Consider the following 24,718-nt stretch of genomic DNA (forward strand, 5'->3'; position numbering starts at 1 on the left):
GAGTCAGGCTGTGACTATTGATCCCTGTGCAAACAGGTGTGAGAGTTGATATTCCGTTAATACAGAGCTTAGCTAACGCTAACGTTAGGTTATGTTTACACTGTTCTTGTTTTTTGCCCCAATTACTAGCTGTGAAATAATCGTTGTTCCATTGCAGTCTCCCCTGACAGATGTCACTCGCAAAACATTGTGAAATATGTTGGGGGAAGTGCGCAGGAAAGAGAGAACATGTATTTTGATGTGATAAATATTGCATTTGCAGAGTTTTCCTCTTTTCCAGACAGAAGTCCGTAGTAGGACGTTTAAGCACTCTGTAAATGCTTCATCCGGAGAAAATGTGACCCAAGTTTCGGAGTGGTTTCCTGTAACTTGTATAATATCAAGTGCGGACTCTCACTTGCTCTGATAAAAATGATGTATTGTTTATTTCTATATATACTGAGTGCCTTATCTGTATGAGCTTGTGTTTTATATCTTTCTGCAAAAATCATTTAAGTCCGATCATTCCGTACAAGTGTGTATTTTAGTCCATTAAAGGGTGGTAAAAATGTTAGCAAGCTACTTAAAACGCTTTTTAACTGAATAATTTAGCATTTTTGCAAACTCTATACAGCCGGCAGTAGAATCGCTTGTTCTGTAGCGCTGCATTTGTTGCAGTCCACGGAATGCCCTATGCCTCGCTTAGGTGTGTCCGAAATTGGGCTACCAATTTGATTTTCCTGAAGCTGAGGATTTAGTATGGAACACCCCTTCTTTTCATGACCTCCTCTGACCATGAGCTTCATCGTAGATCAAGTTTAAAGCAGAGTTAATAGCGTTTAAAGCCCTTAGACTCACTTCCCATCTTTCCAAGGAGGTGCTAATCTCCCTGGCTCTGTCTCCTCACCCACACCATAGAGGACGGTTTACGCATTGCCTTTTCCCCTACATGCTTGGCATATGAACTGCAGTCATAAAATGGCCATCATGCGGCAGAGGAATACGCTGTGAACTACCACCGTTTGATGCATGCTTCGAAATGTATGTCTACGAGGCTTTCTTGAATATGTAGGTCCTATTCTTCTAGTTTTATTTTCAATTCGTATTCTGTTTATTTGTTTTATCCAGTTTGGTGACACATTCGCATCAGTGTGACACATATCTAGTGTAAAGAAAATGTGTAGGACCCAACCCAGAAAGATTTTTCTGTGAGTAGGTGCAGCTTTCTCTTGATCTATCCTGGAACTTCCAGAGTAAGTTACATCTATTCAAGGAACTGTGCCTTCTGTCGCCAACTAAACGTTTTTCCTTTTTACAACTGTACCATATTTTCACTGAACCACACAGTCTTACCACCCAAAACAGTTGTCACTATGACTTTGGTTAACTTCCTTATGAAATGCATCCAAAACCTTACTGTTGAAGTAAATATTGTGCAGAAGCTTCTTTCAAAAGACACAACTCGTGAATATAATCCCCCAGGATATTGGGGCATGGTTTAGGAAATTTTGCTGCACAAAAATGGACATTTTGCAGCACACTATGGCCTTTTTTGCAGCAATTTTGTGGCACTTTATTTTAGTGACATTTAATAGTTAGGAGCTAATAAAAAGAGATTGTGCAGGAAAAAACATGATCTATGCTCACGTTCGTCTTCTGGAAATTCTTCATAAAATATTGATACAGGCCTGGCTTCCTTGCTCTCCCCACTCGCTGAAGCAACTCCAGTGAGGAGGAGAAAGAGCAGAGGAAGGCCGCTTTCTTTATTTAGAGCACAACTTGGGAGGGACTGCAAGCCGCAAAAAGACACACAGTCTGCTGCCTAGGAATGTCATAGCGTGCTGTATTCTGAGCCCAGAGGCAATAAAACAATAAATAAAGAACAACTTTTGGTATTTTTCACTGCAACCAGACATGAAATTGTGGGCATCACGCACCTTGACCAATTTTGTGATAACATTGTGATTTGCGAAATTGCAAAAAGCTGAAGGGGTCTGATTAATGTCAGTCCAGCAGTGGAAACTGCTGTGCATTGTTAAAGCTGACGAGATATGACTATTATACCCATTCTGTGAAAAGGCCATAATGACAAACTAGAAACATCACCCTAATTTTAAGAGAAGTGTGAGAGGACCTGTTGCCTTCATACTTGGCCAGTAAGGGTTCGTCTTAAGATCTGCCTTTATTTTCCTTCGTCACCTGAACCAAATACTCTAAATCTGAATAAGCGAAAGCATTTCTGTAGGTGCCCATACTGAAATATTAGTTCCATACCCTTCTGCACTCAGTGCTTTCGACGTGCTGGTCAAAACATCAGCTAATAAACAAAGAGGGGAAAGGAGGAACTGCCAGGGCATATCCTCCTCAAATAAGTGAATAACATAGACGTGTGGTGCCCAGGTAGTTTAAAAATAGCTAGACCTTGTGTTGATTTTCCAGGAAAAAATGCAGTTGTTTTAGGAAGGAACCCGTAACCCACTCAGAGTTGGTGTGTTTCATCATAGGGCCCCTCCTCATATTGGTGTCAAAGTATTCACCAGTGTTTGCTACTACCCTGAACATGCATGAAATCTGTCCGGGAGGGAAAACACAAGGTGTACTCCTGTAGGCGGTGTGGCCTCTATGATCAGGTGTGGGGCTAATGTGTAAATAGTGCAGAGAAGAGTTACTATGACTACATCCTGGTGGACCAAAATGTTTTTATTAAGGTCCTCAGTGGGTTGGGTTAAGAAACAGGGAATAATTTAACCCTTATGAAGAAGGTTGATATGTTTCAGCCATATTGATCGCCCTAGAATAGGTGCTATGGGTTTTCTTCAGGACCAACCCTTTCCAATTTAATCACCACAGTAGGTGTGCCAATAGTCATCAAAAAGGTTGTGCATGCTAAACCTAGATCTCCATACTTAAGACTTTGGTTTTCAGACACACATTGACCTGGTAATTATTGAAATAGTAGACATTCAATCATAGCAGACTATCATAATCAATAAAGTAGAAAGGTGAGAGCTACATATTCTCACTTCAAACATATAAAAAAACAAATGTGTACTCACAAGATGCACACAGTTAAAGAGGATTTTATTCCAAAAAGGGCCAAGCTTACCCCGATCGAACAATGATAGGTGCCTCCACTCTTAGTATCAGAAGGTAGGGAACCTTCATATGCTTTGGTGATGAGAAGGGCTGCTGAGGTCCTGGACCTTCAGTGGAAGTCAAGACGAACACCTTGACGGAGGCCCTGCAGACGGGTGTTTCTTACTCGGAACTCCTCCTGCCTTTTAATGAGGCCTTGACTGATGTACTGCTGGGAATCTGATTCAAGCCAAGCACAGGGGCTCCTGTGAAAAGGACAATTTCCAACCGCCATCGCCCTGCACTGGGTGACCAATATTTCCTCACCAACCACGCCAGAGAGCCTAGTGGTTCAAGCCTTTAAATCTCATGGCACGTTCTCTTCTGCACCCCTGGACAGGGAATCCAAGAGACTGGATAGTTGGGGCAGGAAAATGTTTAGTTGAGGATGATAGAGCCTCAACTTCCAGCAAGAGAGCAAGATCTCAGGATAGCTCTTCAAGCGAGGGGAAAAAACACCATAAATCTTCCCACTCTTCTTCTGGCCCTTCTCAGAGGACTCCTCTCATCTCCTCTGGGTCAGCACAGTCTCCTCAGGACTCTGCTCTCAAGGACTCTAAGAAGACGTCTTCAAAAACTGTGAGTAAAAGCCTTTCAAAATCTCTGGCTTTCCCTCCTTCGTCGACGATTTCTGTCACTACTTCTGCTCCTTCTTCGACGGAGACTGTCTCGATGACGGCTATCACCTCTCCTATACTGTCGATGAGGATTACTATCCTGTCACAGAAAACAGTAGTCGAAGAATCGTCGACGAAGACCTTGTCAACGAAGTCAGCGTCGAAGTCCACATCGACGATGTTGCCGTCGACGAAGCCTCCACCGTCAACGAGAGTAGTATCGTCGACTAAGACACAGCTGGCGACTGCCCCGTCGACGACCGTTCCGTCGACGAAGGTTCCGTCGACGTCGAGCCCGTCGACGATGATCCCTACGAGTCTAGCCCGTCGACAATGATTCCGTCGACAACGATCCCGTCGACGACAGTCCCATCGACTACATTGACAAAGAGCCCGTCGACGACGAATCCATCGACGGAGATCCCGTCAAGACAATTCCATTTACTGGGGACTTACCTGTTCCGTCTGCGGCACCTGCATTGACTATGGCTTCTACTCATTCAACACCTGTTTCATCTAGGAGTTTACAGCTCAAAACATTTCAAAGACATGAATATACCAATATTTCACCGCTTACTCCCTCACATCTCCTGGAAACATATGTGCAGGAAGAGGATGATGATTATGAGGACGAAGAGGAAGAAGGACCATTTGGGATAGCTCATCATCCTTCGGAGCTACACATCAAATGTCAAGATGATGATGAGGAGGAGGATTACCAAGAACAATATTATCAAGAGGACATTTTTGTCCCGCATCACAGAGTTTACCATAGACAACCTCGCCAGAGTGAGCTGTGCCATCTGCCTCCAACTCTAATACAAGACCTGCAAGCCATGCTAGCAGATTACAGACAACGTTTTTCCCCACAGCAAGTCATTCCACAAGTTCCACCACCACATGTGGCGGTTCCGGATTCTGTGCCTTCACCTGACGCTCCTGTTCCAACGCCTCAGCTTCCAGACCCTCCTCAAGACCCTCATCATGGTCAGGACACGTCCTCCAAAGAGGAAGTTGAAGAGGGTGAACTACCAGAGACCATTCATGCAGATCCTTGGGATTCTTATATTATCCCTATGCCTTCACCACCGACTCCTCTACCATCTGATTCACCCCCAGAGGATATAGGGGGATTTCATAATCTAATGCAGCGAGCTGCTGCTAGATGTCAATTGCCTGTCACGGTTGAACAAACTGAATGCTTCCTACATGATTTTAAGGAGGAATCCAGAAAGATTACGAGGGCTGGCCCGATAATTTATTACATCTGGAATGAAGGGATCAAAATCATGAAAACTCTTGCATCTGTGCCAGCAGTGCTTCCACGGATAGATAAGAAATACCGTGCTCCGGCCAATAGTCCATCCTGTCTCATTAGCCATCCTCGACCAGATTCGGTAATTTCCCAGGCTGCCCAACAAAGATCTAAGAACCCGGCAACACCCATTACTACACCGCCTGACAAGGAAGGGCGTCGTCTTGACTTGATCGGCAAGAAGTGTTCGACAATGGCAGCTGCCTCCATCAGAGCAGCTAACTCCCTAGCAATAATAGGGCGTTATGACCGCCAAATGTGGTCTGATATGACTGGACTTATTGAGCTCATTCCTGAAGACAGGAGGCAGGAAGCAAGGAAAATTCTATTAGAGGGAGAGCGCGTGGCATCTGAAAGCATAGATTGCGCACTAGACATTGTCAATACAAATTTTCGCCAGCTGGCTGGTGCGGCAGTACTCAGACGCCAGGGTTGGCTTAAGGCCACCACTTTCAGACCTGAAGTCCAGACAAAAATATTGGACATGGCTTATGATGGCGAATCGTTGTTCGGACAACACATCGATGAAACGCGGAACCTTCAGAGGCGCAAGGGGGCGTGGGTTTTCCTCTAGAGGAGGATACCAAAACCAGCAGAACAGACAATACCAGCCCCAATATAGGCAAAATTACCGAAAGCAATCTCAAAATCAAGGACGAGACGCCAACCGAAAGCAGTGATCTCCGCAGGGCGCCTACCACACCTATTCCCCTTCCCGTGGGCATGAAAATTTCAGCATTTGTGGACAAATTGCAAGACATTACCTCAGATCAATGGTTTCTAGACCTGGTGAACAACGGTCATACCCTAGAATTTGTCAACAAGCCACCCACCACTCCGCCCAAGGGACCCCCTCCCCCTCGTCTTCACTCATTATTCAAAAAAGCTTTAACAATACTCCTCAAGAATGCAATAGAGAAGGTTCCATCACATCAGAAACTGACAGGTTTCTATTCCCGATTTTTTTCTGATCAAAAAGAAATCAGGGGAATGGCGACCGATTCTAGACCTTCACAACCTGAACAGATTCCTTAAAAAACAAGGATTTCGCATGGTCACACTTTCAGAGATTCTAGGTTGTCTCAACGAGGGAGATTTTATGGCTTCTCTGGATATGGAAGACGCTTACTTCCACATCCCAATACATCCGAACATCGCAAATATCTTCGCTTCACTGTGGCTGGCGCCCATTATCAGTTCAAAGTGCTCCCGTTTGGACTAAAATCGGCTCCAAGGTTCTTCACAAAGTGCCTAGCTCCTGTAGCAGCAGCGTTAAGATCCCGGGGAATCCAAGTATTCCTGTATTTGGACGATTGGTTAATCAAAGGTCCTTCGGAACGAGCAGTCAAGATTGCCATTACAATGTCTCTTCATCTTTTCAACTCTCTGGGGCTAAGTGTGAAAAGGAGCAAATCTCAGTTACGCCCAATGCAGGTCCTTCCATTTCTTGGAGCTCTGCTGGATACGGTCCAGTGAAAGGCATTCTTATCTCACGAACAACAGGTTCGTCTTCAAAAGCTGGCAATTCTGATTTCCAGAAAAATTTCTTTGTCAAGAGAGGCGCAGGAGTTGTGGGAATGGGTCAGACACCACATCATAACCCTCAAAGCAAAACATGTCAGGGGTCTCCACAATACCCTCGCGGACACGCTCAGCAGGTCCCAATCGGACTGCCACGAGTGGGAGCTAGAGCAGAATCAAGTGAACAGGGTGTTCCGAACTTAGGGCAAGCCGGTACTGGATTTGTTCGCAATGAAGGACAACAAAAAATGCTGATATTATGCCAGCAGATACCCTCAACAGGGATCAAGGGGGAATGCCCTGTCCATGCGATGGTCAGGGATTTGTGCTTACGCTTTTCCCCCAATACCTCTAATCCCGAGGGTAATACGCAAGATGAAATTGGAGGGCTGCCGTCTCATCCTGATTTCACCCCGGTGGCCACGCCAGTACTGGTTCCAAGAGCTACTGTTATTATCCCAGGATCAGCCGATCCGTCTTCTTCCACACCCACAATGTTGTCAAGGAACAAAGGTCAGGTGTTTCACCCGGACCCTCAGTCTCTACATTTACACGCATGGCTCCTGATTTCTTAGAATTCAAGGACCTTAACATCCCTCAGGACTGTCGTGACATATTGATAAAATCGCGAGCTCACAGCACAATTAAGACTTGTCGTCTAAAATGGAAGCGTTTTTACTGTTGGTGCGAGGCTAACAACGTTCACCCGGTGGAAGCTCCTGCGGAACAGATCCTTCCTTATTTGCTATATCTGGCAAGGTCTGGGCTCACTTTTTCATCAGTCAAAGTCCATTTAGCCGCACTTTCCAGATTCAGAAAGGGTGTTCAACTTCCTTCTTTATGTTCATCCTCTTTAATCAAACAATTCATGAAAGGACCTTTCCGAGCGTTTCCTCCGGGAAGGCCTCCTCCACCGGAGTGGGAACTTAACACTGTCCTAACGCAACTAATGAAACACCCATTTGAGCCGATCCACAAGGCCGAACTCAAATTCCTCACCTGGAAAGTTGCCTTACTTCTGGCTCTGACATCCGCTAGAAGAGTGAGTGAAATTCAGGCCTTCACTATAAAGGAACCCTTTCTACATTTCACTCAGGACTACGTGACCCTCCGGACTAATCCTACATTCATACCTAAAGTACCGTCACAGTTTCACCGCAATGAACCGGTAAAATTAAGGACTTTCTTTCCAAATCCGTCTACACCAGCGGAAAGAGCCTTACATTCTCTTGATATTAAAAGATGTTTAAAATTCTACCTTCAAAAAACAAAGCACATTAGAAAATCCGACCAGTTGTTCGTGGCTTATGGCCAAACTACTCTGGGAACTGCAGTCACAAAAGCCACAATTGCCAGATGGATAGCATCTACAATCCATTTCTGCCATGACAAGGCTAACAGGCCTTTGCTAAGCCAAGGCCCACTCCACAAGAACTGTGGCAGCGTCTACAGCGTTGTTTGCTGGGGTGACTCTAGAAAATATCTGTCGTGCTGCGACATGGAAGAATGTCCACACGTTCACGAGACATTACTGCCTTCAATCTACACATCAGAACGATGCAGCAGTTGGACAAGCTATCCTATGCCATCTTTTTCTTTGAGGTCAGTTTAAGATACCTTTTCTGTCTTTTAAATGCTATCTATGGCTTTCATTATTCATGACACTGATAATTTCTGCAATTATGGCATGTCTGACATATAGTGTTATTACGGTGCATGTTTCATTTCCCTGTGTATGTTACATGCTTTTGAATTCTAAAGTTTGGTTTATTATACCTTTTGTTAACAAGTTGTGGATGCAATTGGGAGTTTATCACCACTAGTCTCCCACCATCCACAAACGACTGTATACTTGGTATACTGCTTGCTACTCTGATTCAGGCATGTGAATCTATGAAAGATACCAGAATACTGGATAAGAAAACAAGTTACTTACCTGTAACTACGGTTATCCAGTATTGGTATCTTTCATAGATTCACATGCACCCACCCTCCTCCCCGTAGAGTCAGTTCTCTATTTTTTGGGACACTTACTTCCCACTTGTGCTAAGGAAAATCTGAGAAGAACTGGCTCTGCTGAGAGTGTTCTAGAGGGTGCTGATAGCTGATTGGTTGGGACCAATTTTTGTTTTTTTTGGCATAATGATGGAGATAGGCTGCTTAGATCTAGGCCTCAGGCCTTTTCTTTGGGGCCTACTACTACTATTATTATTTGGCACTACTTTTGTATTTACCGTGGGACTCCCGCCTCGGCGACGGGGAATGATTCAGGCATGTGAATCTATGAAAGATACCAATACTAGATAACTGTAGTTACCGGTAAGTAACTTGTTTTCTTTCGGAGGCAAAGCAGACATGGCCCTAGAGTGCTTTAAGGACTCAGTGGCCTCTCGTCTCCATCTGCTTTTTGCTCCTTTCGTGGTTACAGAAGGGGCTTTCAGCGGCGCCAGCCATACCCCAGCCAGGGCACCCAGTATGCAGGATCGGGACCACAGGAGCTTAAAGGTCCCAGCCGGCTCCCCGCTTCTTGTAGGAGCCGGCATTGCTATTGCAAACAGGGAGCTGCTGGAAATGCAGGTCCTTGTGTGAAAGAGCAATAGCTTAATCTCTCTCCTTGCCCGCATGTCTGCAGGCAGGGAAAGAGATGAAACCTCAGCTTCCAGCGGGTGGGAGCACTTTGACAGCTTCCGCCCATTAGAACCGGAGTGTTTGCTCCCCAGCCCCCCCTCCCACTAAAATGCTATTGTGAATTTTGCCCTCAGGAGGTGGTGGGCACTGGGGCTTGGAACAGCCCAGGAGGGGGGTCCATACAGCCCCCCTCCTTTAGTTAAACTAAAGCCCCGGGGAGGTGGACCCCAGTGCTCAAAGAGCCTCAGGAGGGGCACCCCGTGTGCCCCTTCATTTTTAGGTCTCGCTGAGTCAGCGCGCATGCGCTGCTCGGAGAGACATTTAGTAGGTGAGTTTTCAGAGTGCTGCTGGCTAGCCTAGCGCTTGCGTTCACGCGAACGTGCATGTGCACAGCCGGCCACCATCTGTCTTTCACGGGTCATTAGAACTGTGATGACTTTCACTTTCGCAAAAGTAAAGAAATAGACAAAAACATTATTTCTTTACTTTTTCTATAATCGCGGCACCCGCGCTTTACTTTTAATGTTCAAAGTAAAGCGCCGGTGCTGCGATGCTTGTTTCCCCTGTTCTGCTGTCATCCCCTGCAAGTTCGCCCTGTGGCTATGCTCGTCTTTTACTCCCCTCTACTTGGTTCCTTGTTGTCTTTCCATGTGGCGAGTCTGGTCCTCATTTTGGGGGAGGGCACCTAATAATTTGAATGAAAAGCTTTATACCAGTTTTTTACAGTTAGTCTTTATCTGCACTATTCAGTTCGGGTTACACTCTAGTTTCGGGTTGTATGTAGCGCTGTCAGCCCAGATGTATTTTACACTTTAAACAGGATCGACTGTTTATTTTTCTACTTAGGATGTATAGTTGGATCATTCTTCCAACGTTTGCGTTTTTTCCACCTTTGATATATGCTTCCATTCCATGCATGAGCATATTCGGGGAGATACATTGGTTATGGTTTGATTTCTTCAGTTTCACTCATGTATGTTTATTTTGCCCACGTTTTTTGTGTCTTGTGGGTTGTTTTGAATTGGTTACGTGAATCTTTCTCATCCGGTGCTATCATAGCCGCGTTGTTCTGAGTAACTCTATATGGCGCCCACCATAGTTCCATAATTTAAATACAATGTATGCGGTCTAGATACACGCTTGTTTTCAATGTCACGTGGGGCGCTGTTACACTCCTCACGTTTGTCTCCACGCAGTTGAACCTTTTACTACAGAGGTATATATATTTCACCCGGTATCTCGCTCAGCTTACATGCTCCTGACTGCTTAACAATGGAGGCATTATCCCGTCCACGGACCTAGAAGCACCAAACTTGTACGCTAGACAGCTAGCCTTCAGTTTACTCTTGATTATCCCTTATGTCATTACTTAAACGGTACCAGTACTTTACTTCCCCCTTTTTTGTATTCCAGTGCCCTGGTACCCGGTCCTGGCTTTTATTTATGTGCATGGAGCGGGACCATAGCCCATATGGATATCCGGCATTTGAACCTCGTGATAGTGTTTGCTCGTAAGTCACCTTTCTTTTTGTCATTTTGAATTGAGGCTTGTTTTACAGTTTTAAGCCCAGAGTTAACCCCTTAATTTCCTCCTTGTCTTTTTCCTTTGTAGAAAGTGTAGCCTTATCCATTGTGCGGATCATTTCTGACATTTTGGTGTATATACAGCCATTTGTTGCTCGGTAGGCATCACATTTGCTCTTTTTATTTCCCTTTGACTCAGCAACCCACCTTTACTGTTTTTCATCATACTTATGCAAGCTTCTTCACTTTGCTCTCTAGATACTTACATTGATTGGCCCAGATATTGTTGAGGGGGTTGATAGCCAGAGGACCTCTAACCTCATTACAATAGTATGGTAAGAGCATTCACCTTCTAGTTTTCTGCTCACTCTCTTGAGGTTAAACCCCGGTTGCCTGGTTAATGAACTATTTTCCCGGGATTGTGTTGATTTATGCTCCGCCCTTTTTACATGGTGTGTCGACTTGACTATCTATAATGACCTCCTGGTCAGTCTTGACAGTTCTCTATGTCTGCATACGCGTATGTTTTGTTTTATGCATTATATCCCTTAACAATTTTCAGTTTTTATTAGGTCTTTTTTCGTTGAACCATACATTCAGTACCTCTGGCTCCCTCTTCCAGCATCATTTTGAGAGACTTCTGTTCTCTCTACTGTTTACCCAGGAGGTTATACTTATTTTTATCAGTTTCTTTTGCCCTTTCCTTACTCACAATGGTTTGGTGGCCGGTTTTATCTTCCATGATTATTTCACTACTTTTCTTTTCTTCACTGATTTTCAGTGTCATTATAGCGACCTTTGAAGCACCAACCTAATGGGAGCATGGCCAAAGCTTTAGGTTCTTTGTTAATCAGTTTTATTATTCTTATGTACGTTTTTTCATTGTTCCCACAGATCATTAAATAAAACTCAGAGCATTAAGAATTAGAGCCCACTGTGCACTACGTATAAGAAACCTAGTGAAGATTCTTGGATTATTACCTATCTTCCATTGCTTAATTGATCAGCTGCGCCCTCACGAAGAATATTGGGGTTGTGGACCCACCTCCGAAACGCGCTTCGGTGCTTTTCTTCTTTGTTTTTATCGATGCATTGATGTAATGTATTTCTCTGTTTAGTTATGTTTGACAGTATGATAGTGTAGGGTATGAATGTAAGGGTATGTCTGATGTTGACCGAGTGCATGTGTTGTGATTCCCTTGTGGTGGGCTTCCACCCTACCGCCCTCTCCTGGACAAGCACGGTTGACACAATAAGGTATGATGTTTTATTCTTCTTTTATTGCTAATTGCTTTCCATATGTTGTCTCCACATATGCTGAAAGTCCATAGGGTGTAGGAGGGCCTTAGTAACACGTGGCTTGTATCTTGCGGGTTCTTTTCATTGGGCCTCTTCGGTGTCCCCCGGTATCTTCGTACAGGCACTTGTGAGGCCAGGAACATAAAGGAAGGGACAAAAATAAGAAAAGAAAACAGGCTTAGACTACTTGATTGTACGGTTATTATTGGCATAGGGGTTGGGTAGTGCAGACCGTCACCAGAGCCCTGCCATCTGTGACTATGTGTCTAGGGTGTAGGGACAGTATGTGACCATTCGTGGGTGCCCTTCATGCGTCCCAACAACCCCTTAAGGAACGATGAATACCCGCCCGGCACTTGCCTTCTTCCACGACCCTCCAGGGCCGTGGTGTTGGGAGACCCAGTCTCCTCTCTTCTTGGGAGAGCAGTGATCTCAGGGGCAGTGCTCCTCGAGCGGTCGTTGTTCTTCTTCCCCTCCCCGCCGTTCGCTCTCCTCTCTTCTTTCTCTTCGCGGTTCGCTCTCCACTCTTCTTCCTCTTTGATGCTCGCTCTCCGTTCTCCTCTCGCCTCGCCACTCGCGCTCCGCTCTTCTCCCTCTTCACCGTTCGCTCTCCACTCTTCTTCCTCCTCAATGGTCGATTCCGCTGTGTCCTTCCTTGCTGTCCACTCCAGCCAGCCCTTTGTAGCAGATATGCCCGCATCTTCCTGAAAGTCCGCTAGTCCGCTGACTTTACTTCCTGGAATGTCGACGGCGGCCATGTTGGGTCGGTCGCCGCCGTCGCAGTGACCGTCAGGGGGTCGCTCTCTATCACAGCATGTTTTGAGTTCCATTGAGAGCCCAGGTTTTGGGCTCGTATATGAATTTATGTTGATGTTATTCACTTAAACAAATGAACATACAAAAATATATTTTTGATTAATAAAAACAAATGAATATGTATCAATGTTTTGTGGAACAATATATTTTTGAAGGTTGAGGTAGCACCCATTCTGGAACTATATGTTAAGGAGAGGTTTTCTGTTTCTTGCTATATTGTACCCTGCCTTCCTCTCCTTACATTTCATGATTCAGGGACCCTCTTTTGTTCTTCACTGTGTCTATTCTCTCCTGTTTGTGTGCGCCTCTTTTCTCTCTGCTCCTCCTCTTTGTCTGTCCCTCCGTGCCCCAGGCTGTCTCCTCTCTTTCCTGCATCTGCGTCTTTGTTTTTTTCCTTCACGTTCTTCTCCTGCTTTTCCCTTTCCCTTTGGCCATTTGCCTTTGTCACCTCTGTTTCGCTGTATTTTTGACTCCGTTTATTTGTCTTTTGGCTGTGTGTTTTTCTTGCAGCTTCTTTCTACGCGCCCGCTGTAACGTTCTTCTACCTCCGTTAACCTGTCCTACGTCTTATTTGTCTGCGCATTCGCCGGCTTGCTTTTAAATCTTGCCTCTTCTGTCTGTCTTGTTGCGTCCACCGTCTCTATCTGTGTCTTGTCTCCCTGTGTCTGTTACTGTGTGTGTGTCTCTTGTCTCCCTGTATCTGTTACTGTTTGTGTTTGTCTTTCTCCCTGTGCCAGTTACTGTGTGAGTTTGTCTTGCTCTCTCTGTCCCCCAACGTTCCTTTTTCCTGCCTCTGCTCTTCTGTTGTTCTTAGTTTGCCTGCCCCCTCTAGCTGTGCCTTGTCTCCCCATGCCTGTCACTGTGTGGGCTTGCTTGCTCACTTTGTCTCAGCACGTGTAACACTTGTATATGATATGGACTTATGTTCTGTTTAAATCTGCACAAATGCAGAATAAAGTTAATTCATTTGCAATCGCATTGGTCAATAAAGTTCTATCGTTTGGAACCTCACATGGGCGTTCCCTGCTCTAGATACAAAAGGGGCTGGTTACGCACAGCCGTCATGCAGGGGTCACATGGTACACGGACGTCACTTACCGTGCGCTGGTGAGTTCTGCTGGTCAATTTTTGTTTTCGGACACCAATGCAGATTGACTTATAGGATGTTTTCTCAAGTTAGTCTCGGTTTGCTTTTTAGATTCCGATTTGGATACGTAAAGAGTTGCACATGATAGGTAAGGTGCCATTTTGATACTTTGTGCATTGAGCGTGTTTGAACGGAATATTACGGTTCTGTAACCACTTTCTTTTATGTGTCAGGACTCTTTGATTATTAGCAGACCCCTAATAGCCCCTCGGGATCGGTGCCTCTCCTCGCTTCAGCCCCCCAGCCTCGGAGAACGCGTTACCTGTTCTCAGACACTCGCACCAATGGCAAAATCTGTCTTCCTAACCCTTGGTGCAAAATATTAATTGTGGACGTTTGCAGAGTCCTGTTGCATTAGGAGCCCTGGCTCTCAATGAGGTGGTGTTTATTAGTACTTGGAAGCAGGCTTTGATGAGAAGCGTCGTGGAGGTGTTTAACGTGAACTCCCCCGCCCCTCCTCCATGCTTCTTTCCTACAAACTTTTGTGGGGGAGGAGGGGGCAGCCTGCTGCAGTAAACAGATGCCCTCTTGCCACAGGACAGTCCAACTGTTCGTCCTACCTCTCTCTCCCTGCTGCAGGGCCTTTCATGTGGATGCCGCACTTTCACTTTCAAATCTCTGCTGCACACGCTTCACCGATGCTGCGCTTAAATTGTTATTTCCAAAATGTAGCAGGCTACTCTTGTTTTCTTCCTGGTTGAAGTGTTGGCAGGCAATCAAAGCTCTGCAGAACACTGCACAAGCTCCTCACTATTCGGGGAGGCTTCACGATCGTAGATATACAAATTTGAATTTCCTTTAATGTCTCGCAAACTACTGAATGGATTTACACTAAATAATAAAAAGCACAATCTGTGGACCCCAAGCTGTCTTTCTGCCAAATTTGGTGTAGTTCTGTTCAGCGGTTCATGCTGCAGGCGTGTCTAAAGAGCCCATGGGAATTAACATGGGAAACACACTCTTTTTGTTCCCCACCCCCCTTTTTCTCTGGACATGGATTTAACGGATCGCCCCGAAACTTTCCATGCAAAACAAGACTCACAAGGACACTTTTTAAAAAAAATATTTGATGAAGATTTCCCAACGGTGCTGAAGATTTAGGCAAGTCAAAAAATGCTTTTCTTGTGGAAACATGATCCTAACAAGAGTATCTCGAGGTCAGACGGATTTCAAGTGCCCTCTGTATCTTCATCATTCCTACATTGTCAAATCTCAATCCTCAATTATTAGATGAGTGCGCAGAAAATACGAACGCGTTCTCACAAGGGATACTAAAAATTCTCATAAAACGTGCATGGGAAGAACAAAGAATTAACAGAGCAGAATAAAGAATTGGCTAAATGAAAGCAGAACCGGCTCAGGAATGGGTAAAAAGCATATTGAAGTTGGTAGATGAGAAGATTCAAATTAATGAAAAAGACATTATACAAAGAAAGCAGTGCAAATTCTAACGGCATGAAGCTAATTATGCAACTGGAAGAATTCTGACGTGCACTGAAGTTTCATCAATACAACAAGTAGGAGGAGGGTCTAAGGGAAAAATAATTTAAAGACCTGCCCAAGTCCAAATCCCCTATTCCAAACTAAAGCAACTACACAAAAGGGACAGGGGGTCTACGAGAAAGCACAATAAGTGATGTGTATGCGGATGGAAGGTCTTCTTTTAACCCTGGCAATCCGAGCTGAGCATGATTTCCATCAAATTGTATCGTGTAATTGAGCTAAATTGTCAAGCCCTGTAGGTCATTATTATCACGTGGTAATCTGCCACATCCATGAGGGTGACCTTTAGATCATAAGGGTCCCCTCCGTGGCGAGCTCATACGCTCTTCGTGGATGCCATTCCCCACCAAGGCAAACAAATAATGCCACAATGTGTGGAAAAAACATAGAAAAAACTGTGAAAAAAACTATGTAATGTAGTGCAGTGAAATATAAAAAGGTGACCATGTATTAGGAGTTACAGTGTTTTCTGCTATGAATCAGTAGCGGGAGCTTGAGTTAACTCCTTCTGGTTTTACTAGGTGTGAGGAAAGAGATATTGTCAAAACATCTTTTCACATAACCTTTTTATATTTCACTGCACTACATTACATAGTTTTTTTCACAGTTTTTTCTGGCAGATTACCACGTGATAATAACGTGATAATAATGACCTACAGGGCTTGACAATTTAGCTCAATTACACGATACAATTTGATGGAAATCATGCTCAGCTCGGATTGCCAGGGTTAAAAGAAGACCTTCCATCCGCATACACATCACTTATTGTGCTTTCTCGTAGACCCCCAGTCCCTTTTGTGTAGGTGCACTGAAGTTTGACAAAGCGAGACGTCAGCTCACAAAGGATAACACACTGCAGTCAATGGATAAAAAAATGGGAATCTACTACTGAATTGAGCTCTGAAGTGGACTGAACTGGCAAATACATCTGCAACAAAACGGGGCAAGGTGTCTTTTTCCGAGGAGTACCGACTCCTCAAGCTAAACAACGAATAGTCCTATCAAAGTGGGCAAAGAGGCAAAGGAAGAACAAATAGAATTGGAAATGACGAGAATGGAGGAGGAGGCAGCAGGAACGTCATGAGAAAGAGAGGACGTGGGAGGAAGAGACAATTATGGGATTAAATTCGCCAGTGCAACAGCTTACGGTAATGAATCTCTCTACTCATAAATTGACTGAGAATGAGGAGGATATGTTAAAACTGGGCCTCTCCTTTTACCCTGACTCTATGCTCAATTGAGGGTAGACCTGTTCATGTTTATACGTAAATTGAAATTATGTAAGATACATGCCTTAAAAAGAGCGGGCACACAGAAGACCAGTGTACCATCAGTGCGCCAATCAAACCTACTCATAAGGAACATTGAGGATCATGTATGATTTGAATAATGTTCCCACTGATGTGTCTAGCACTAAAACATATGTATTTGACCCTGCAATAGTGGCAAATCTGCAGGATAAATATGGAATTAAAACAGATTTAACTGTAAAAACTAAATTTAGACCTACATCTAAATTGATGCTTCCCTTTTCCCAGACGTACAGAATTTAACATCGTACATGAGAGATACTAAAGATTTTGCAGCTAAAATTCCAGAATTTACTTTGAGAGGACACGTATATGTTGGTCTGTCTTGATGCAGAGAATTTATATACAAGTATCCAGCACTCTGACAGGTTGGAAGCATGCAAATAGTTTCTTCAAGCTCAAGGGACTAACTTATTTGCACATACACATGTTATTGGAGATGATCAACACCTGTCTGTCCGAAAATGTCTTCCTGTTTGAGGATTTATATTATAAACAAGTCCAAGGGATGGCCATAGGCACCTGCTTCTCACCCAGCTTTGCCAATTTGGTGATGCGCTGTTGGGAGGAGCAGGTGCGTGGGGTGTTTGAGCTAGAACAATGGACAGACAAATTGGCTCTTTGGTTACAATATATCGTTGATGTATTTTGCATCTGGAATAGGTCGAAGGATCTGTTGAAACAATTAAAAAAACTGTTATGCTCCAACAATTTGAACCTACGGTTTACCTTGAGCTGTAGTAGGCAAACCATAGATTTTTTGGACCTGAGAATTTTAGTGAGAAACCATGCCCTGGTTACAGAATTGTTCAGAAAGGACACAGTAGGCGATTCTGTTTACCATGCCTTGAGCAACCACCCCCCAAGTTGCAAATGAAACAAATTTACAGGTAGTCTATACACACAAAACAAAATTGTAGTAGTAAGGAAGGCTACCACAAACAAAAGGATAAGATGATCAAACGAATGAAAGTGAAAGGGAATCCCAATGGAATTCTCATGTCAGCAAGTGAGCGAACAGACAAAGTGGGTAAAGAGGAAGCTCTATATAGACCTAAACCGAGTAAAGCTAAGGTGGGTTAAGGTACCATTAGGCTTATCACCAAATATAACGTTCCAACTCAACACATGGTTAAAAGACATGCTGGTTCAATGTTACTTGACGCCGAAACAAGGCAATTGGTTGCAACAAGGGAAAGGCTTTAAAAGATGTGGTCAATGCAAGGCCTGTAGATTCAGTATTAATGTTAAGGAAACCGTGTTAGCACGAATACAAAAGAAGTGGTTCATGCTAAGATACTTCACGTGCAAAACCGAGTATGTAATCTTTGTTATTACTTGCCCTTGCGACAAGTGGTACTTTGGGTCCACAGTTTTTCCTGTGAAGAAGCGTATCCTAGAACATTGGCATGTGATTTAAATTAATAACACAAGTTACATCCCTGCCAAACATTTTAATGAGTGTCATGTTGGGTGTAGGAAACAAGCAAGATTGTTTAGCCTGAATGTGGTGCCTAAACACCCTGGAGGGAAATAGGGTACTGCAACTCCGAATTATGGAATCTAGAATGATTTGTTTTTTTTAAACCAATTTTATTTGTCAAATTACACATATAAAGCAGAGCTCTGAGCCCCAGAAACTTCTGTAGCATCAACATACACTATTTTGACTTTGACTATTTTCATGTGTATACAGAAGAAGATGAAATGCAATACAAATGAAATAAATATTAACCAAATAACTAAAACCCCCCATCGCACTGTTGTCCACTTCAGAGCAACAAAGCAGAGCAATAGCTAGATCTATACAGTTATGATGTGTCATTACCTAGGAAGCAGCTGTTCTGCCACTCACTAACAAAAGGTAATTAAGCCGGGTCAAGGTGCCGGGCCAGCAGAGCAGGCTCCAACTCCATGCCATGGTAGTCTGCCCAGTACTTCCAGATTTTATAATGCTTACGTGGGCAACCCCTGGCCTCAAAGATAGGAGTCTCCAGGCCCATACAGAAGTCCTGACCGTTCTTCCATGCAGAGACTGAGAGCGCCGCCACCGCCTTCCAGATCCTGGCAATATCCCTTTTAGCTAGGGTAAATCCCAGAAGCATGAGATGGAGTTTGTAGATATTGCCCCCAAGTCCCTCCATTACGTGCAGGAGAACCAGCTTCGGTGACCGAGGAAGGTCCCATCCCAGTACTTCTGAGAGGCAGGCCATTACCCCCCTCCAGAATCACGCCAGTGCGGAGCAGCGCCAGATGGTATGTAGTAGGGTAACCTCCTCATGCTCACATTGAAGACACACCGGTAAAGCCACCAATCCTGCCCTCCACAGCCTGACCCTGGTATAATATACATGGTGGAGGTACTTGAACTGGATAAGCTGTAAACTGAATCTAGAATGATTATGGAAGCATCTGGGCTGCATAGTCCCAGATGGGATGAATGTGGACTAAGAGCTACATGTACATTTAGGGGATAGGAATTGTATGACTGGGGTTCAGGGTGGTGGGCGTGTTCCTCTATTTTATGAATGGTTGGTCTGTGAAGATAAATGAGGGGTGTTTTTTAAATGTTTTTACATGTGAGAGCAACATTCATAATGTAGTGACTAATCATGAAATCACAGATATTTCTTTTTACAGGTCCTTTGCTGGACAAGATATAGAATATAGATGCACCAAAACAGTTACTTGAAGGGATTCTATGTCAGGACTGGAGGTGAGGATTATGCATACTCTCTTCGCTTTAATCAAATAGCAGCCATTTTATAGGATTAAGAAAAACTACTATTCCCATGAGACCTTGAGGACACCATAACCGATCAAACAAAACAGCAACCAATGGCAAAGAGTCCAAACAACAGCCAATCAGGACTCCCATTGCTCCAGTATAATCCTTCACTTTTGTCCCCACTTCCTCTTTTTTAGCTGCTTTCTCGTTACCTCAGTGGTTTCTCTGGGTGTATGGTTTTGTGTTATGGTGCATTAAGTATTGATATTGCTGTTGACTTCCTGTAACCGCTCTGCACTCCCTTCGCAGCTGTTGTGTGGTGCGGCTCCGCTTTGTGTACCTCAGCCCTGCCAGGTTGCTCCAGTCCTCTGTGCACACTGTGACGCGTGACTCTCAATCCCTCAGATCAGGTTTGAGAGCCCGCGTCTCAGCCTGGAACCATCAAGCCTGGAGAGTAATGCAGCTGTTATTTGGAGTCGTAGCTTATTTCGGGCCTGTTGATTAAGTGCTTACGCCTGATCAGGGTCTGTACCGCTTGCGCTTCAGTACGTGATGACTTTGTTGGGGGAATCTGTATTCCCCGTGTTTCACTGCCAGCCTACGCTGCCTTCCCTGCGCGTTCTCAACCCTGTGTGGGGTTTCAGCCTGTTCACAGGCATAATGCTGCTTACATTGGGGACACCTCCTCCCAGGCTTCTTCCCCTTTATTATTTTTAACAAGGACCATGGGAATGGTGTCCCAGGGCGTAGACCCAGTGCAGTGAGGCTCCGCCCACCCCAAATTTGTTGGCTTCCCCCCCAGCACTGTCATTGCAGACCTTGCTGTTCCCTTTCTTCTGCTACTTTTCAAGGGTGTTTTACTGATAATGGAGGTCTTTGATGACACACAGGGCGATGGGGACCCCCCTCGACTACCTCCCCTGTGACGATGATTTTTATGAGGCGGTGGATGCCTTGATCTACTAAGCAGTGTCCAAGGCTTCTGCTCCCATGGAGCAACACCTTTCTCAGCACATCGCGGTGCATGTGCTAAGATGATGAATTAAACCTCGCAGGCCACCGAAACCCCGGGCTTAGCCCAACCTTCTGCCCCTGATGAGAACCTGGCTAGGCTCCCTCGCCAAGAAGGGGTTAGTCACAACGCTTTTGAGCACCTCAAGCATGCCTTTCTGTTTCAGGACCCTCTTACTGCAGCCCCAGGCGAATCCCCTGGTCCTACTTACGAGCCTCCTCACCCCCATGTCACCGGATCCAGATGACCCTCATGAGGATACTGACGAGGACCAAGGTCCTACTCACCCCTGGCTTCCCTCTTCTACTCATCCCCCTCCTCTTCCTCCTGATAAGCCAACTCTAGCCCGTGGCCTTGACCTCTTGGAACCCAATGACATCATTATCCTAGGTCGGCGGAATGGGCTCCTGTCAACAAGGTGGCCTTCTATGTGACAGCCAGAATCCGCAAGCCTCTCAGGAAAGAGGCTTGCAGCCGCCTCAGAGCAGAGTGACCTTGTCCTTCCTTGGAGGATAAGGTATACCTAACTCAGAGCTGAACACTACCATGGCTACCTCTTTGGCCAAAATTATGAAAGACCCCCAAAAGGGGATTGACAGGTCCTAGCGGGCATGCCAGGACAAACTCCTTGGCCCACTGACAAAGATATTTGACATGGCTGAGGATGCAAAGTCTTATGGCTCCATCATTTCTCCTGACATCCTGTCCGGCTGGGCTCAACGAGCCATTATATTCCTTAGTAACGCTGATTGCACTTTGTAAGCACAACGCCGGCGCTCACTCTTCATCAAAGTAGATCCTGAACTAGGAAACCTGGCGGTTTCAGAGGCCGACGCTGTTGCCCAGAGGGGATTCTTCGGAGAGCCCTTTATAAAGGACATGGGCCAATTTGTGAACACATTTACATCGTTAGATAAGGCCCAGTCCTTCATCAAGCTGGTCTTTCACCCTCTGGTTTTCCGTGCGGCCGGGCGAGGCAGGGGCCCCTTGTCCGACCACACAAACCTTCACAATACCCTCAAGGCTCCAGGTGTAGACTACCAGGATAAATCCCGATATGCCACCTTCTACCCAATCAGAGGCCAGTGCTTCAGTGACAGAGGATTCAACACGGCTGCCAATTCCGGTGAATGATATTCCTTCTTCCTCTCTGAGGGTAGGGGGTTGTTTTCGTTCACATAGAGCATGCTATAACCTCAGACGCATGAGTACTGCAAACAATTCAGGGATTCCACATAGAATTTTACCGTTTCCCTTTTCAGGAAGTACCTCCAAGTCCCATTCAATCCTCCGCGAAGAAAGCAGGCTTGATGGACACGGAGATTTTGTCTCTCCTACAGAAGGGTGCGATCGGCCCGTCAGTGCCTCATCCTCGAGGTTTCATCAGCAATATCTTTCTGGTCGACAAAGCGGATGGTGGTCAGAGGCCAGTTATCAACCTTTACGAGTTCAACGAATGTCTTGTATACCGCCATTTCAAAATGGAGGGCATCCACCTCCTCCGCGACCTTCTCAGGCCCTCCGAGTGGGTGGTAAAGCTGTACTTAAAGGATGCCTATCTGGCGATCCCGATCTATCTTCCTTACTGGAGATTTCTTCAGTTCTTTTGGTGCCACCAGGTGTATGAAATTTCTACTCTGTCTTTTGGGCTTGCCTCAGCCCCCTGGTGCTTCACAAAGGTTCTCAAGCCGACAGTGGAATACCTCAGATCCCAGGGCATGAGACTTCGTGTCTATCTAGACAATTTCCTCCTACTGGGGCAGTTCCTGAGCCAGCTGTCTCTTCAGCTCCAGTTAGCTGAAGGATCTGGGGTTTGTCATCAACGACAAAAAGTCCCTAATCATTTCCTCTCAATTGGTCATGTTCCTGGGCTTCATAATAAGCTCTACTAAGGCGTCGCTGAGTCTTCTTGCTCGCAAGGTCTTGAAAATCCAGACACAAGTTACGGAAAACCTTAGCGAGAACTCATGTATCCGTGAGACAAATTGCTCAACTGGTAGGCCTGCTCTCCTCTTCAAGTCAAGCACTTTTCCAGGCCCCTTGCATTACTGGGCGCTCCAGAGACTGAAGGCCACACACCTGAGGAAGGGCCTCACAATTTCCCAGCTGGTAGTCCTCTCCCAGGATGCAAAAGACAAAATTGGTTGGTGCCTCGCCCACATAGATGCCTGGAACAGGAGGGCCATTTTCGGCTTCCCCGACCCAGACTTGGTTATAGAGTCCGCCAGCAGAACCGGCTGGGGCACTCGGCGTGGGTAGTTCTCCAAAGGAGGCCTGTGGTCCAGTCAGGAGCAATCTTTTCACATCAACTGTTTGGAACTTTTGGCAGCTTCCTTCGCAGTCCGTTCCTGGACACAATTCAGTCCTGTGTTCTCCTCAAAATGGACAATATCTCGGCAATTCAATATATCAACCATTTGGGGAGTACACACTCAAGGGCGCTGTCAGATGTAGTGACCCACATCTGGCAATACTGCCTAGCTCACCAGATTTCGGTCACGGCCGAATACATGCTGGGCATGACAACCAGGTGGCGGACTGGCACTCACGGAATTTTTGGAGTTCAGCCTTTGGAAACTTCACCCGGATGTCTTTGCTTCGATCCACCGCACATGAGGTCCCCTTTCAATTGACCTATTTGCCTCCAGGCTGGATCATCAACTCCCCAGATTTGTCATTTGGAGGCTGGATCCTCTGGTGGTTGCCTCGGACACGTTCCTCCAAGATTGGAGTCAGGAGAAAGGTTATGTGTTCTCTCCGTTCTCAAAGATCACTCGGGTTTCAGCCCAGGTTAGGTGCCAGGAAGCGGAGCTAGTGATGGTCATCCCGATTTGGAAATCTCAAGTTTGGTTTCCTTTTCTTCTGAATCTTTCTTGGGATTTTTCAATCTGTCTCCTACTGTTTCCATCCCTGCTTCTCAATCAGGATCAGATGCTGCATCAAATGGTTCTGGACAGGTCCTGCTCTCTGATGGCATGGCAGATTACAGGGGCTGAAGGTCCGTCTTTCGCCTTTAGCCGAAGGCTGAGGATTTCATCTCCAGAGCCTGGGCGGAGAGCCTGATCAAGTGTTTCATTGCAGCCTGGACGAGATGGTGCAGTTGGGGTGTGCAATGGGATTTCGATCCCGTGGTCGCCGAGGTAGTTCATGTTCTCAATTTTCTGGCTACCTTAGCATCAGAGGGGTTTGCCTATCGTTCCATCAACACCTTCAGGTCGGCCTTTTCCGCAGGTCATGCACCCCCTATTGGGAAACACCTATTCGTATACCACCTGCTGAGGGGAGTTAGGCTATCTCTTCCACCGGAACCAAGGTACTCCGTCCTTTGGGATGTTAATCTGGTGCTGAACCTTTTTCTATCCTTGCAGCCCAATATGTTTTTTCCAGGAAGGAGCTCTCTGCAAAGTTAGCAATGCTTTTATTCCTGATCTCTTGTATGCGAGTGTCCGATGTATGGGCCTGGGACATTACGTGCAGAACTTTTTCTTCTTCTGGAGTATCCTTCACGGTCAGCAGACGGACAAAGTGCCATACCAGGGTGATTTCTTACACAGCCTTTCCAGAAGATCCGAAGCAGTGTGGTGAGCGGTGCCTCAAGGCTTACGAGGAAATGTCAGAGGAATTCCATCCGCCCGGAGAAAGTCAGCTTTTAATTACCCTTAAGAAACCTCATAAGGCAGTCACCTCTCCAACTATAGCTTGCTGGATAAGGTGGGTAGTGAAAGAAGAGGGCATTGATCTGAGTGTCTTTGGGGCGCACGCGGCCTTGGAGTGATGGCTTCAAAGGCCTTTAGCCTGGGGGCACGTTTGGAGGTTATTATTAATGCTACAGACTGGTCAGCAGATTCTACCTTTAAAAGGTTGTATTTCAAGCCTGTGCTTGATAGGGCTCACTTTGTGGTGGAGAAGCTTTAAACATGCATAATCATTGCCTCCGGTCCTAACATAGAATGTAAAATTTCCTAGCTATCGTAACGGAAAGTTTGAATTCTATTAAGGGCTCAGAGGCGAGGATTACCCCACCCTAGATTTTGATCTGGATTCCCTCCAGTGACCAATAAGTAATCTTTCTTTATATTTTCTGGGAAATGTGGATATTTGCTTCCTTATACTTGCATTGTGATTACTGTATGTGACTGTGACATATAATTGCCTTTTCTCTCGTTGCTTGGTGGGATTTGGTT

General features: G+C 45.5%; 1 protein-coding gene across 5 annotated transcripts in view; it reads left to right on the plus strand.

Moving 5' to 3' along the window:
- CNPY1 (canopy FGF signaling regulator 1) overlaps window positions 1-24,718 on the plus strand; it is a 368,137-nt gene that overhangs the window by 251,882 nt on the left and 91,537 nt on the right. The window lies entirely within an intron of this gene.

Source organism: Triturus cristatus, chromosome 10 (genome assembly GCF_964204655.1).
Source record: "Triturus cristatus chromosome 10, aTriCri1.1, whole genome shotgun sequence".
Classification (NCBI taxonomy): domain Eukaryota; kingdom Metazoa; phylum Chordata; class Amphibia; order Caudata; family Salamandridae; genus Triturus; species Triturus cristatus.